Source organism: Arachis hypogaea, chromosome 18 (assembly GCF_003086295.3).
Source record: "Arachis hypogaea cultivar Tifrunner chromosome 18, arahy.Tifrunner.gnm2.J5K5, whole genome shotgun sequence".
Classification (NCBI taxonomy): Eukaryota; Viridiplantae; Streptophyta; class Magnoliopsida; order Fabales; family Fabaceae; genus Arachis; species Arachis hypogaea.
Genome location: NC_092053.1, coordinates 87256890 through 87270883, shown reverse-complemented (window position 1 = coordinate 87270883; position 13994 = coordinate 87256890).

Here is a 13994-nt window from a genome sequence, read left to right as displayed (position 1 = left end):
AAGAACTCTCCCCCGACGTCTTCTTGGACAAGTTCTAAGCAGCAACTGCCTTCTTGGCTTTACGAAACATCTTCATAGAATCGGAGGAAGACACCATCTCTGAAAAGAAGCCAGCAAAAAACATTCATACAATAAATAACGACGAGATCACAATCAATAAAAGAAAACTAATATGAAGGATAAGATCTAACACTACCTAGCTCAGAACGGAGAAGAGTGGGATCCCCTAAGAATTTTTTGGTGTCCAGATGAGGAGGCTCCCCCCAATGCTCCTCTAAAAACACCCACAAAAGCCTGCTCGACCTCATCTAAACTTTCTCAGGGATACTTAAGAACTACGGGATCTTTCTGCCACTATAAAGGAAAGGTCGGCTCATCGTTTTCATCCAGGAAGAAGGGGCGAGCACCCTCAACAGCTCGGACTTTGAAATAATAATTCTTAAAGTTCAGAAAGGAGTCATCAAACATGGAAAACACTTTTCTACCCTGGGTAGCTCAAAAGGAGATCCAAGAAGCTTTCTTATTGGTCGCCCCAGGTTTAGTCAGCACAAACAAAAAGAGAAAAAGAGATAGCGTAGGTCGGACACCCAGCTCTTGGCAAAATAGCTGGAAAATCTTCATAAAAGCCCAAGAGTTCGGGTGAAGCTGTGAAGGGGCCACATTGCAGTTCCACAAGAGTTCGGTCTCAAATTCAGTAAAAGGAAGGGTAATACCGAACTGGGTAAAGAAGTAGTCAGAAGCATAGAAAAAAGGACGCTCTGCCTGAACTAAAGGAGGGAAACTAACTCTCTCCTCAGGATCGGGCGATACCAGTTCATAATTCTTCTCGTCATCCCTACTACTACAATCCCTATGAAACCTCCTAAGCCTCTCACAGTACTCAGAGTCGGCTATAGTAACACACATCAGGACTATAGAATCTAACCAATCGGTCATACCAGTAGGGACCTTTGTGGACATCTCGACAATATTCCTATGAGAAGACATATAGTAACTACACCTACAGCAACAAAATATAAATGGTCACTACCAAACAACTCGGATAGCAATAGTAAAGGAAAAAACAACCAACAAGCAACAAGTATGGCAGCAAAAGGACACCCCCAGGGTTCACATAAAGCAAAGAAATCAACACCAAAAGCCCAGGGGGCACCCTTTGGAGGTAACAAACAGAACACAGTAAGAGAAATGTCGCAAAATACAACAAAACCCTAGACTTCTCAAACAAGTAAACATCGGGAGTTAGTGACAGAAACCTAAGCACCTACATTTCTGAAGCAAATAGAAATAAAAGAATCGCAACTTTGAAGAAATAAAGGAATACAAAAATCACCAGAAAGCTTCAACCTTTTTCAAAAAAGAAGCTTCGCAAAGATCAAAACTTTGTACAAAAAGAAAACATGCAGGAGTAAAGCGCAAAGGAGGGCGACAAAATAAAATACGTAAAACAAAAGGCGTGAAGCAAAAGCACTAACCTGCAGAAGAAGACGAGCGAGCAAGCAGCAAGCCATGAACAAACTCCACTAAGAGACGAAAAATCCAAAAATCCAAGAAAGAAACAATCTTGGAGTGCTGGGGCAGTCAGAAGATGACCGAAAGGAAGCTTCTTTTCACTGAGTAAACGGAACAGGAGGGAAGGAAGAAACTGAAAGCAAAAGTCTAAACCCTTTCAATTTAAAAATTAAGCGAGGGAATGGAACAGCAAAGGGAGTTAAAAGCCCTATTAAAAGGCATTAAATAGCGTGTTCGTATTCCCAAGGAGGTAACCCCCTTGAGGAACAAATGCAGCAATAAAGGAGCAAAGATAAACAATGCTTCGTATTTAAAAATAATGTAAAACTGGCGAAAGGAGGAGCAGACTGGAAAAAGATGCTTAAGCACGACTTCCCCAAAGAGATCGAGGCTCAGAAAGCACGAACTCATGGAAAGGTTCGAGCTCAAGCAGGGGCATTGTTCATACCCTGGACCGAGCTAGTAGGTCTGGGTTGGACGAAGACAAAGTGACCGACCTCTTGTAAAGGTTGGTAGTCACCGACCTCTCCCTAAAGAGCTCGGCCAAATCACCATAGAAGCCCAAGCAGGCCCAAAAGAGAGGATCACCGCTCACCAGAAGGCGATTCAACAAAAGATAAAGATGTTCTCCACAAAAGATAAGATAAGATAACCCTCTTATCTTAAAGGAAGATCATCAAGCATTACTATAAATACACTGGAGCGCCCAGGTATAACTGGTGCACGAAATCGTGATCGTTCATTCCTTGGTAACGGTGCCAAAAACTTAATGCGCACGTTCATATTCTTAGTTCTTTTTCACAACTTTGCACAACTAACCAACAAGTGCACTGGGTCGTCCAAGTAATAAACCTTACGAGAGTAAGGGTCGATCCCACAGAGATTGTCGGCTTGAAGCAAGATATGGTCACCTTGTATATCTCAGTCAGGCGGATTCAATTGGTTATGGAGATTTGATAATTAAAAGAAAAATAAAATATAAAATAAAGATAGAGATACTTATGTAATTCATTGGTGAGAATTTCAGATAAGCGTATGGAGTTGCTTAGTTCCTTCTGAATCTTTGCTTTCCTACTGCTTTCATCCAATCCTTCATACTCCTTTCTATGGCAAGCTGTATGTTGGGCATCACCGTTGTCAATGGCTACATCCCGTCCTCTCAGTAAAAATGGTCCAAAATGCACTGTCACCGCACGGCTAATCATCTGTCGGTTCTCGATCATACTGGAATAGGATTCAGTAATCCTTTTGCGTCTGTCACTACGCCCAGTACTCGCGAGTTTGAAGCTCGTCACAACCATCCCTTCCCAGATCCTACTCGGAATACCACAGACAAGGTTTAGACTTTCTGGATCTCAAGAATGGCCGCCAATAATTCTAGCCTATACCACGAAGACTCTGATCTCATGATCAGGAGACTAAGAGATACACATTCAAGATTGTTTGCATGTAGAATGGAAGTGGTTGTCAGGCACGCGTTCATAGGTGAGAATGGTGATGAGCGTCACATAATCATCACATTCATCATGTTCTTGTGTGTGAATGAATATCTTAGAGAAGAAATAGGCTTGAATTGAATAGAAAAATAATAGTACTTTGCATTAATTCATGAGGAACAACAGAGCTCCACACCTTAATCTATGGTGTGTAGAAACTCTACCGTTGAAAATACATAAGAACAAGGTCCAGGCATGGCCAAATGGCCAGCCTCCTAAACATGTAGAAAATGATCTAAAGATGATCAAAAGGTGACTAACACAATAGTAAAAAGTTCTATTTATACTAAACTAGTTACTAGGGTTACAGAAATAAGTAAATGATGCAGAAATCAACTTCCGGACCCACTTGGTGCGTGCTTGGGCTGAGCATTAAAGCTTTCATGTGTAGAGGTCTTACCTAGAGTTAAACACCAGTTTGTAACTTGTTTCTGGCGTTTAACTCTGCTTTGCAACCTGTTTCTGTCGTTTAACTCCAGAATAGGGTAGAGAGTTGGCGTTGAACGCCAGTTTGCATCATCTAAACTCGGGCAAAGTATGGACTATTATATTTTGCTGGAAAGCCCTGGATGTCTACTTTCCAGTGCAATTGAGAGTGTGCCATTTGGAATCATGTAGCTCCATAAAATCCACTTTGAGTGCAGGGAGGTCAGAATCCAATAGCATCTGCAGTCCTTCTTCAGCCTCTGAATCTGATTTTTGCTCAAGTCCCTCAATTTCAGCCAGAAATTACCTGAAATCACAAAAAAAAGACACAAACTCATAGTAAAGTCCAGAAATGTGATTTTTATTTAAAAACTAATAAAAATATACTAAAAACTAACTAAATCATACTAAAAACTATCTAAAAACAATGCCAAAAAGCGTATAAATTATCCGCTCATCACAACACCAAACTTAAATTGTTGCTTGCCCCCAAGCAACTGAAAATCAAATAGGATAAAAAGAAGAGAATATACTATAAATTCCAAAATATCAATAAAACTTAGCTCCAATCAGATGAGTGGGACTAGTAGCTTTTTGCCTCTGAACAGTTTTGGCATCTCACTTTATCCCTTGAAGTTTAGAGTGATTGGCATCTATAGGAACTCAGAATTCAGATAGTGCTATTGAGTCTCCTAGTTCAACATGTTGATTCTTGAACACAGCTACTTTATGAGTCTTGGCCGTGGCCCTAAGCACTTTGTTTTCCAGTATTACCATCGGATACATAAATGTCACAAACACATAACTGGGTGAACCTTTTCAGATTGTGACTCAGCTTTGCTAGAGTCCCCAATTAGAGGTGTCCAGGGTTCTTAAGCACACTTTTCTTTTTGCTTTGGACATTGACTTTAACCGCTCAGTCTCAAGTTTTCACTTGACACCTTCACGCCACAAGCACATGGTTTGAGACAGCTTGGTTTAGCCGCTTAGGCCAGGATTTTATTCCTTTAGGCCCTCCTATCTATTAACGCTCAAAGCCTTGGATCCTTTTTACCCTTGCCTTTTGGTTTTAAGGGCTATTGGCTTTTTGCTCTTGCCTTTTGGTTTAAAGAGCTTTTGGCTTTTTCTGCTTGCTTTTTCTTTCTCTTTCTCTTTTTTTCTTCTTTTTTTTTCGCAAGCTTTTGTATTCACTGCTTTTTCTTGCTTCAAGAATCAATTTTATGATTTTTCAGATTATCAATAACATTTCTCCTTTTCATCATTCTTTCAAGAGCCAACATATTTAACATTCATAAGTAACAATATCAAAAGACATATGCACTGTTCAAGTATTCATTCAGAAAACAAAAAGTATTGTCACCACATCAAAATAATTAAACTAATTTCAAGGATGAATTCAAAATTCATGTACTTCTTATTCTTTTGTAATTAAAGCATTTTTCATTTAAGAAAGGTGATGGATTCATAGGACATTCATAGCTTTAAGACATAGACACTTAAATACTAATGATCATGTAATAAGACACAAACATAAATAAACATAGAGCATAGTAAACGAAAAACAGGAATATAAGAGCAAGAAGATTAAGGAACGGGTCCACCTTAGTGAGGGTGGCATCTTCCTATTCTTGAAGAACCAATGGTGCTCTTGAGCTCCTCTATGTCTCTTCCTTGTCTTTGTTGCTCTTCCCTCATAGCTCTTTGATCTTCTCTAATCTCATGGAGAATGATGGAGTGCTCTTGGTGTTCTATCCTTAGTTGTCCCATGTTGGAACTTAATTCTCCTAGGGAGGTGTTGATTTGCTCCCAATAGTTTTGTGGAGGGAAGTGCATCCCTTGAGGCATCTCAGAGATTGCATGGTGAGGAATTTCCTCGTGTTCTTGTTGAGGTCCATGATCTCTTGTTTGCTCCATCCTTTTCTTAGTGATGGGCTTGTCCTCTTCAATGAGGATGTCTCCCTCTATGTTAATTCCAGCCGAATTGCAGAGGTGGCAAATGAGGTGAGGAAAGGCTAACCTTGCCAAAGTGGAGGACTTGTCAGCCACCTTGTAGAGTTCTTGAGGTATGATCTCATGAACTTCTACTTCCTCCCCAATCATGATACTATGGATCATGATGGCCCGGTCTATAGTAACTTCAGACCGGTTGCTAGTAGGAATAATTGAGCGTTGGATGAACTCCAACCATCCTCTAGCGACAGGCTTAAGGTCTGGTCTTCTCAATTGAACCGGCTTGCCTCTTGAGTCAACTTTCCATTGAGCTCCTTCCACACATATGTCCATGAGGACTTGGTCCAACCTTTGATCAAAGTTGACCCTTCTAGTGTAGGGGCGTGCGTTTTCTTGCATCATTGGCAAGTTGAATGCCAACCTTATATTTTTCGGACTGAAATCTAAGTATTTCTCCCTGACACAAAAATTGTTGTCGGTTAGGAATTTCTCTTATAGAAAGAAGAATTTCGTTGTAAGCATAGCTCCAAACCAACAAACAACTCTCACATCAAATTAAATTTGGTTGTCACAAATAACAAACCCCAAATAAGAATTAACAGAAGTATTTGAACTCCGGGTCGTCTCACAAGGAATTGTAATGAAGTGCTCAATTATTGGCTATGAAGGGGGTAAGGGGGGTTGGTTTTATATTTTTGCAAGAAAATAAATGGCAAGAAAAATTAAATGACAAGAAAGTAAATAACAAGAACTAATAAAAGAAATGGAAAGAACTCTTGGCTAGACATAGGTAATTGAGATCAGCATGCTTGTTAACAAACCATATATTGATAATTATGAGAGGCCAACCTATTAAGTCTACTTCCAAAGCCTTAAGTACGTAATATCTACTCCTAGGCTTGAACTACGTCAAATAGGCTTGATCACATCAACCCATAAGTCCCAACCTACCTACTAATTAGATTAGTAGTGGGTTGGCGTCAATGAGTATCAATTTGATCACCAAGGGTTCTCAAATCACCAAATCATTGAGACCCAATGACTCAAGATCACTCAATTCCCTTAGCAGCCTAGGCCAAGAGTCAAGAGAACTACTCAAAAACTAGAAGAAACATTTTATCAAACACTTAGTGTGCAAGAAAAGTAAACATCATAAAATGTAAGAATTAAAGGAACCCATGACCAACATAAGCAAGAAATCAATAATAGCAACTAAGATCAACAGAAAAGAACATGGAAACATAAAAATTGCATTAAAGAAAATTGAGATCCAACAAGGTTCATGAACACAAAAGCAACAAATTAAAGGAAATGATTAAGAGAAACTAAGAAGATTAAGATGTAATAACAAGAAATTAACAAGAGAAAACTAAATCAAAACAAGAATTGAAAGTGGATTTAAGAAAATTAAATCTAAACTACCCTAAATTCTAGAGAGAAGGGAGAGCTTCTCTCTCTAGAATTCTAGCCTAAAACATGATGAAAACTAAATTATTATTACTTGGTTCATTCCCCCTCCAATCCTTGGGTTCAATAGCATCAGAAATAAGTTAGATTGGGCCCAAAATGCTTCAAAAATCGCTGGGGGCGATTTCTCTTTAGTGGCGGGCCACGGATAGCATCGACGCGCATGCGTACATGGCACGTGCGCGCCCCGGAACGCGAAGTAACATATAGTAAATTTTATACAATTACAAAGCCCCGGATGTTAGCTTTCCAACGCAACTGGAACCGCCTCATTTGGAACTCTATAGCTCAAGTTATGGTCGATTGAGTGCGAAGAGGTCGGGCTTGACAGCTTTACGGTTCCTTCATTTCTTCATGAGTTCTCCCACTTTGCATGCTTTTCTCCTCACTTCTTCCATCCAATACTTGCCTTTCAAATATATCAAGGTATCGAATGGAATAAAAGTGAGTTAAAATTACCAATTTTAGGGCCTAAAAAGCATATTTTCACATTTAAGCACAAATCAAGGGAGAATTGCAAAACCATGCTATTTCATTGAATAAATGTGAGAAAAGGTAATAAAATTCCCCAAATTAAGCACAAGATAAACCATAAAATTGGGGTTTATCAAATCTCCCCACACTTAAACTAAGCATGTCCTCATGCTAAGAATAAAGAAGGATAAGGAACGGGGTATGAACATTTATTCAATGCAAAGAAACTATATGCACCTATCTATATGAATGCAGCTGAATGCAAAAATGATTCTACCTACTTGGTTAAAAGTAAATCAATCTCCAAGAACATGTATGAACAAGTAGGGCAAAGGTCATATGACGATTCATAAATCCTACCAATTCAATTATCAAAATAAAGTTCAAATAGACTTGCAAGAAGAAAGCTCATGAAAGCCGGGAACAAGGAATTGAGCATCGAACCCTCACCGGATGTGTATCCGCTCTAGTCGCTCAAGTGTATAGGGTTGATTCACTCAATTCTCCTCTAATCATGCTTTCCAAGATTTGTTTTTCTTCTAACAATCAACAATTATTCAATGCATGCATACATTCATCATGAGGACTTATTCATAGGTTATAATGGGGCTAGGGTAAAGGTAGGGATGCATATGGTCAAGTGAGCTTGAAATTTGTATTTTTGATTAGCCTAAGCTCTCACGAAACACATATAACAACCTATATAATTTTAATACACAACCTAGCTACCCACGATTTCCACTTTTTCACATACTCATGCATTCTCTTTAATTAACATTCCATATGCATTGATTTTTATTGAACTTTACTTTGGGCATTTTTGTCCCCTTTTTTTTGCATTTTTTTTCTTTTTTTCTATATTTTATATATATATATATATATATTATATGTTTTTTTTAAAGTATATACAAATGTATCAATGCATACGGTTTTACATATAGTGCATGAATATGTACCCAATTCCCAATATTTTTAACAAAAATAAAAACTACACTTTTACCTCAACCAATATCCCAAGTTTCCCATACTCAAATGATACACACCCTCACTAGCCTAAGTTAATCAAAGATCCAAATTAGGATATTTATTGTTTTTCACTTAAGGGTAGTGATGTGCTAACATTAAGAACAAAAGGGATTAAATAGGCTCAAAATTGGCTAACAATGGTTGATGAAAGGTAGGCTATTTGGGTAAGTGAGCTAAATGAAATGATGGTCTCAATCATATAAATGCATATATACATGGAATAATGGACATAAAGAATCAAACAAATCAAAGATTACAATCATAGAAAGAGAATAATACACACAAGAATGAAAATAAATGGTTATAAGATGTAACCACACAATTGGGCTCAAAACTCACATACTTGTGTTCTTAGCTCAAAAATCATGTTCCAAAATAAATTCTTTAAGCAAGTTCAACAAGAGAATTTTTTTCGAATTGGTAGGGTGCTTTAAAAATAATTTTTCTTGGAAAAGAAATCATCACCCTAACCAAGTAGTCCTAACATAAAAAGAAAGTGGTAAAAATATGTACAAATTTTAACTAACATGCAATCTATCATGCAATGCAACAACTAATCTAACAAAGACAAAAATTAAAAATTGGTATTGAAAAAGGAAGTTGTTACCCATGGAGGTCGGTCGGACGACCTCCCCACACTTAGAAATTTGCATCGTCCTCGGTGCATGCAAAGAAAAGCAAGGTGGATGGTTGCTACAATTGATGAGCTCCTTCAAAAGGTTGTGCGGGTGAGTTTGTTCGTTGCCCTATTTAGAAGCTTTTCCATTCCTTTCCTTCTTTGTGGCCAACCGAAAAGGAAAGAGAAAGAAGGATAATTAAGCCTATAACAAAGATATCAAAGCAAATAGAACATAGGCGGGGGCTAATGCCAAATACAAGTACGGTTCTCAAATACATAGTAGCTACAACATATAAGTGAGAAAACAATATAAGCTAAGGGCATATCAACTAATACTTGATGCAAGAGTAAAGTCAAAGCACAGGGAAATGACATGAAGAGCATGATGCATCAAACTTAATCAATAATTGACACAAACAAGATTAATGATAAGCATGAGAGTATTTTCTCCCATCCTAACTCAATGATGATGAGGTACAAAAACAAGAGATCATGAGTCAGGAGGAACTAAAGAACTAATCTTGTGTGTAGAGCAAGTATTACGATTAATGCCAAACAAGTCACAAAGCACCAAGATTAACTAAGTAATTCTCAACAATTGAATATAAGAATTCAACACCATTATTAAAATAAGAAACTTGGAAAATAAAAGGGAAAATAAGTTACAAAAATAAAATTAAAATGCAATGAATGAAAACAAGGAAATACAATAAAAAAAATGGAAGAAAAGAGAAAAAAAAATTTTTATTATTATTTTTTTTAAATTTTTTTTAATTATTTTTTATTGTTATTATTTTTTTTTAAAAGAAAGAAAAAAATTTCCAAGAGAGGAAGAAGAAAGAAAAAAATTAGAAAGAAAGAAGAAGGAAAGAAGAAAGAAGGAGAAAGGAGAAAGGAGAAAAACATGGTGCAAATCCGCGCATATGCGCCATGCGTGCTTGGGCACGGATGCGACAGGGACAATCGGCGCGCGCGCACCATGCGTGCTTATGCGTGGATCGCCTGGCACAAAGTAGGCATAAAGTAGGTACAACTCTCGGGTTTTAGTATTAGGAGTTGTGAAACCACATCGGCGCGCGCGCGCACTGCGCGCTTGGGCACCGATGCCCGCTTTTTTTTTCTTTTCTTTCTTTTTTTTAAGAAGCAAAAAACAGAATTTAACACTCTCCTAACCTATAAACATTCTAAAGTAACCAAAATTCAAATTTAACAAAAATCTTTAACTTTTTGAAAAATTTTCAAAGACAAAACAAATAAAACTTGTACTTCAAGCAACCTACTTTAACAACAATCTAAACTAATCAAAACACACTACTGCAACCTTTTATCGAAACAAAATGTATAAGAGTATAGAAAAGAAGAAAACTACCTATAATGGCAACTTGAATCACTTATTAACCAAATCTAAAAGAGAGTGGGAAGAGTTTACCATGGTGGGGTGTCTCCCACCTAGCACTTTTAGTTTAAGTCCTTAAGTTGGACTTATGGGGAGCTCCTCTTAAGGTGGCTTGTGCTTGAAGTTATCCTTGAACATCCACCAATGCTTGAGTCTCCAATAAGCTCCATTCTTCAATTTTAATATCTTCAAACTTTGATGGAGTTCTTCACAAACCATGAGCTCCCAAATTTGATTTTCCTTGTGCGATTCGGGATCCCACACTTTGATTTGACACCCATCTTCAAGTTGCTCATCACAATTCCAATTGCGTGATTTAGCCTTAGAATTCTCAAAGAAGCCTCCAAACAACTTCCTAGACCCATGCAATTTGGTTCTACACCAACCATTGCTATTCAACTTCGAGCATGCAACCATTATGAACTTAGAGTGACGTGTCCAACCACCACACAACTCTCTCCTACTCTTAACTCCACAAAGAGCTCTAAACTGACCATCATTTTCAATCAAACCATATTCAAGTGGGAAAGTAAAGATTAGAGATAAGAATTTTACCCACTTGAATGTTGTGTAGGATGGTGACTTAGAAAGGGGGACCTCCCCACACGTAGCCAATGTGAGATCCATTCCCTTGTGCTCTTTCTTTGCATCTTCCACCTCTTTGCAAGCTTTTTCAATTTCAATTCCTTGCTCACCAACTTCTTTTATGCACCCTTCATTGCTCAAACCATGTGTTGGAGGTTGTGCACGGTCTTCCTTGTCATTAATTTCATAACACAATGAGGGAGATTCATCAATTCCAAAAGACTCATTAGTTGGTGTGGAATCATCTTCAATGGTGGAGCTTGCTTCTTGCTCAACCTCCTCCTCTTGGTGGCTTCCTTCCAATTCAATCCCTTCTTCATTGCTTACCAAGGGTATGGGAGGTGAGGTATCTTCTTCCTTACCCTCTATGTTAAACCCAATTGGAGGGGATTCAGTTGTACATAAGAATTCTTCAATGATTGAATCCATCTCTTGGTCAACCTCTTCAAAGGCTTCAACCACTTCTTTCGGCTCAATTATCTTGACTTCCTCCCCTTGTGGCAATCCTTGTTTCACTCCTTCCTCTACACCTTGAAGCTCTAAACTCACTCCCTCACTATGCTCCTTGATTACTACTCCACATTCAACAATGGGAGTTCCTTGATTGCTTAGTTGGGAGGAGGTCATATTGCTAACGACTTCCACTAGGATAGCCATCTTGGCTCCAAGCTCCTTAAACTTCCTTTCCATCACCTCTTGTTGCCTTTGGAATTGAGAGTTAAGATCTCCTAGTTCTTGCATGGGGGCTTCATCGGGAGGTGATGGTGGGAGAGAAAGTTCATTGTTTGGGAGGAAAGGTTCATAATCGGAAGTTGGTTCATCTTGGTAAGGGTATGGAGGTGGTGTATATTGAGGTGGTTCTTGAGAGTAATTGTGTTGGAATGGTGGTGGTTCCATGTATGGTTCATATGGTTCACAAGGTGGTTGCTATGGTGGATAAGAATTAGGGTCATAATGAGGTGTTTGGTGGTAGGGGGCTTGTGAGTAAGGTGGTTCAAAGTCATGTTGAGGGGGTGGTTCATAGGCATGTGGTGGTGGTTGTTGACAATCACAATAAGGGTCACCACATCCATTAGATTGATATTCATTAGGATTAGAGTTATACCCATAAGAATCCGGAGGTTGTTGTTGCCAAGAAGGGTGATCAATCCTTTGAGGCTCCTCCCACCTTTGATTGTTCCATCCTTGATGCACATCCTCATTGTAGTTCCCATTCCTTACAACATAATTTGAGTCAAACTCATAGCCAAAGTGAGGATGAGAATTCATAAGAGAAAATAAAAAACAAAAGCTAACAAAAATAAGCAACAAGTCCTAAGACTAAAAAAAACTAACAAACAAGCAAAAGACAAACATATTCACAATAGCCAATAATGTAACACCATTGCAACTCCCCGGCAAAGGCACCATTAATTTGACACAAAAATTGTTGTCGGTTAGGAATTTCTCTTATAGAAAGAAGAATATCGTTGTAAGCATAGCTCCAAACCAACAAACAACTCTCACATCAAATTAAATTTGGTTGTCACAAATAACAAACCCCAAATAAGAATTAACCGAAGTATTTGAACTCCGGGTCGTCTCACGAAGGGTTGGTTTTATATTTTTGCAAGAAAATAAATGGCAAGAAAAATTAAATGACAAGAAAGTAAATAACAAGAACTAATAAAAAAAATAGAAAGAACTCTTGGCTAGACATAGGTAATTGAGATCACCATCCTTGTCAACAAACCATATATTGATAATTATGAGAGGCCAACCTATTAAGTCTACTTCCAAAGCCTTAAGTACGTAATATCTACTCCTAGGCTTGAAGTACGTCAAATAGGCTTGATCACATCAACCCATAAGTCCCAACCTACCTACTAATTAGAATAGTTGTGGGTTAGCATCAATGAGTATCAAATTGATCACCAAGGGTTCTCAAATCACCAAATCATTGAGACCCAATGACTCAAGATCACTCAATTCCCTTAGCCTAGGCCAAAAGTCAAGAGAACTACTCAAAAACTAGAAGAAACATTTTATCAAACACTTAGTGTGCAAGAAAAGTAAACATCATAAAATGTAAGAATTAAAGGAACCCATGACCAACATAAGCAAGAAATCAATAATAGCAACTAAGATCAACATAAAATAACATGGAAGCATAAAAATTGCATTAAAGAAAATTGAGATCCAACAAGGTTCATGAACATAAAAGCAACAAATTAAAGGAAATGATTAAGAGAAACTAAGAAGATTAAGATGTAATAACAAGAAATTAACAAGAGAAAACTAAATCAAAACAAGAATTGAAAGTGGATTTAAGAAAATTAAACCTAAACTACCTTAAATTCTAGAGAGAAGGGAGAGCTTCTCTCTCTAGAATTCTAGCCTAAAACATGATGAAAACTAAATTATTATTACTTGGTTCATTCCCCCTCCAATCCTTGGGTTCAATAGCATCAGAAATGAGTTGGATTGGGCCCAAAATGCTTCAGAAATTGCTGGGGGCGATTTCTCTTTAGTGGGCCACGGACAGCATCGGCGCGCACACATACATGGCGCGTGCGCGCCCCTGAACGCGAAGTAACATATGACAAATTTTATATCATTTTGAAGCCCCGGATGTTATCTTTCCAACGCAACTAGAACCGCCTCATTTGGAACTCTATAGCTCAAGTTATGGTTGATTGAGTGCAAAGAGGTCGGGCTTGACAACTTTACGGTTCCTTCATTTCTTCATGAGTTCTCCCACTTTGCATGCTTTTCTCCTCACTTCTTCCATCCAATACTTGCCTTATGAACATGAAATCACTCAAAAAATATATCAAGGCATCGAATGGAATTAAAGTGAGTTAAAATTACCAATTTTAGGGCCTAAAAAGCATGTTTTCACATTTAAGCACAAATCAGGGGAGAATTGCAAAACCATGCTATTTCATTGAATAAATGTGAGAAAGGTGATAAAATTCCCCAAATTAAGCACAAGATAAACCATAAAATTGGGGTTTATCACCCCCGAACCATGGTAAGCCAATTCTTTGGATTCGGGTTCATA